Raw genomic sequence first — 3,560 nt, 5'->3', positions numbered from 1 at the left:
TGTGATCAGTGTCAACTGCCAGAGGTTAACTTGAGGGGAAGCTTGAGCTATGATAATTGCTCTTGTCCATGTCCCTCCACTAAGAAGAAGAAGTTATTAAATATTTTGCTTTGTGTATTCCAAGAGGAGAGAGAAGTGGGAACTATTTTCTTTGTGCCTTCATGTCGAATTGAAGATGGATCATTAAATTTTCAAGGCGTTGATCAACCAAGCATTTAGTCTTTCTCGTACATAAGCAGTGGCTAAGAAGAAAAAGTTAATCATACCTGAAGTTTAGTCATCTTACTTCAACTCAAACTTTGCAGCAAGATCCCCAAGGACAGAGGATATATTGTATACCTATCCTGTAAATCAAAGCATTTTTGTGCTTGCATTTTTGTTAAGTTATTTGTTGTGTGCTCGGAGTGAGGCTATGGGCGTTTCGTTGTATGTTTATGCGGAGATTGAATATACCTAACTGTGACCCTGTGATTGTTTGCATATTTACTACAGTCAAACAGCATATTCAAATAACATACTCACCTAGCTCATAGCTGTACCCCAGCAGGATTTGTACTTGTTGATGTCTCAAGCATGAACAAAGCACTAAACTAGCTTAGTTATCATTTCCCACATTTTTCTGAGCATCTAACATGGCATGCAGCAGTGCAGAGCAGCTTCAGAGAAGAAACACTTAAAATGCACAGACTCACAACAGCCACCCAATGAGCCAGTTCCACATTTGGCTGTTTCCCTGGATGTGGTTTGGCAAGGTGAGCTACCTGTTATCAAGTTGAAGGTTAGCAGGTAAGATTGAGTTAGGGTGAGTACCTAGTACCTATAACTGGGTGCTAATGCTATGCAGGTCTTGGGTAAGTTGCAAATAAGTGTGATGATTGAGGTTAGGTCAGGTTAGTCAGGTATGAATTGATCAGGTCACATTTTTATGGACACTTGGCAAATTAAAAAAACTAACATGACCTAATATTAGCTAACCCAACTAAACCTACATAACTGCTAAACTATAGGTACTGAGCGCACCTTGGTACCTACTTGTGCCTACATCTCATACCAAATCAAAATAAAGTTCCTTTCTGGAAGATTACCCTGGCAGTACTTTTTATCCCAGCCCTGTGAAGAAAACTAATACTTCTCAAGTTCTGAGTCCCTTCTGGCCATCCACAGAAAGAAATGCTGACAGCTTTGCTTTTGTATATTAGACCAATAATCACCATCACGGAACACATGATATGATCACATCGTTGCATGGATTGTCACATTGACAATTTTACTTAAATCCTTTTTCAAGAAATGCAAAGTAATGATGAACATCAAATTAAAAACTAGGTATAAAGCTGATTTAGTGATCCAAGCTTTCTCTTCCAGTAAGAATAGAATGATCGCATGTTTCATTTGCCAGACACTGAGTAATGCACATTACCATCTGCATAGCAAAGTAAAGCTGCCCGGGTTTGTTCATTCTAGATTTTTTCACTTGGCAGTTAGCACTCATTGATCTTGCTGCTGTAGCCTGTAAGTAATATTTCAATATTCATACCAATACATCAATACATACGCGTTCATCAGCCAACATTTTCTGGCTTGATACTGCGCGTGTTCTTCAGTATTGATCTCCTGCAATATTATAGCTTGTTTTCGGCCAATAAGCTCTTTTAATTTTACTTTTTCTTGCTGATAAGTGAGAGATCAACTTGCGTTTATCAACCAACCTTTCCTAACTTCAACCTGATATTACTCATGACTCACAACTCAGGACTCTAAGCCTCCTGTATACATCAACTTGGGATTGTTTTCAGTCAACATGCTTCTTTAATATGATATAATTCAGTCACAAGAGATTCAAAACTTACAACAAAACGACATACAAGAGTTCGAAAACCATCAGATAAGCTTAAAAGGCCTTGGAACGGAGCAGAACGGAGCCAAGTGTGTGTGGTGCTCCATTTGTTTGTTTACAATAATTGTAGTGCTGATGTATTATTTTAGGACTCTAGCGGTCGGCTCATAAAAAACTGAAACATTTTAACAAAATCTGTCAGGCAATTAATATTTCTCTGAAAGAACTTAAATATTCAAAAGCCAAACACCATGAAATACAGGAATCAGAACGAAAAAGTAACCCGAAAATCCAGCCTAACAACCGGCTCCTAAAACTGCGGCAAAATCAGCACTTTTCCCCGCAACTCGTTGTCCAGACGTAAATATGCCAAAATGCAATGGTAGTGAAAACTTAGCGCGGATGGTATTCATTCTTGGCCAAACGTAATCACAAAATGTTTTTGTATTAACTATTAAATTCCAGCCAAAAACAGTGCACGGGTTCAAAAAGAATCATTCCAATGGCGGTCCATTCTTGCGGTCCTGAAATCGCCACTATTTCCGGCCTCTCCAACGCAACTCGTTGTCCAGACGTAAATATGCCGTGCTCTTAGGTGCTCAACGTGTTGACGGAAGGTTAGATTAGTATCCAAAATGATCCCTAGAAATTTGTGTGACGTGGAAAAAGGTATTTTAATCCCATCGATGTGTGGGGATCTTTCAAGCGATGGACGGGGTCCACGTTTGAAGACCATCATGACTGATTTTGGTGCTGACAAAAAGAATCCCCATTTTGTGCACCATTTAACGCAGTGATCAACCACTGTTTGCAATATAGAATAAGCCTGTTTGTAGTTTTTGTGGGATACCCATATTGCTATATCATCAGCAAAAAGCGAATAGCGGACAGAAAATGTTAGAACACGTGGCAGGAGTAGGAGCATATCGTTCAGGGCAATCAAGAACAGCGTAGGTGACAGCACGCTGCCTTGAGGGACGCCATGTTCCATTACAAAGTCGTCAGAAAGTGTCGCTTGGCAACGAACTTTGAAAGTTCGGGGTTTTAGGAAATTTTGAAGAAACGCAGCCAAATGGCCTCTGATTCCGATTGAGTGCAGCTTATAAATTATCGTCGAACTGTGTACCTTGTTGAAGGCTGACATTAGATCTAGGAAAATAGCAACAGTCGGTCGCCTATGTTCCCAGTTTACCTGGATGTCCGAGATAAGGCGAATGATATTGTCTGCCGTACTACGATTTTTCTGAAACCGCTTTGACATTCAATGCAATGGTTTTGCTCTCAAGGTAAAATCGCAGGCGCCTGTTTACCATTCTTTCGAAATCTTGGAGACACAATTGGTTAGTGAGATTGGGCGATACGAATTGCGTCGTGCTGGTCTTTGCCGTGGTTTGAGGATAGGTATGATTATACTTTAAGCCATTCATCCGGGAAGTTGTCCTCAGTCCATAGCGTTTGTTGAATGCTATCAGTAGTGTGGAAAGGTTAAGTTCGTTCAATTTTGTGAAAAAAGAATATGGAATGGAGTCTGTCCTACCGAAGTTTTAGTGCTTTCCTTGCTAGGATAGTTTAAGTTCTCTTAGGGTAAAAGGAGCATTGTATGGTTCAGAGTTTGCAGAAGAAAAATCAAGATTTACTGTTCTATTAACGAGAGCTCGATGCACGCTCAAGGAGTAATATCTGTAGACGATGTGTTGGCAAAGTGTTGGGCAAAATTTGTGAC

This window comes from Amphibalanus amphitrite, unplaced genomic scaffold (assembly GCF_019059575.1).
Source record: "Amphibalanus amphitrite isolate SeventyFive unplaced genomic scaffold, NRLGWU_Aamphi_draft 001113F_arrow, whole genome shotgun sequence".
Taxonomy (NCBI): domain Eukaryota; kingdom Metazoa; phylum Arthropoda; class Thecostraca; order Balanomorpha; family Balanidae; genus Amphibalanus; species Amphibalanus amphitrite.
The sequence above is the reverse complement of the archived record's forward strand: the minus strand, read 5'-3'. Positions refer to the sequence as shown.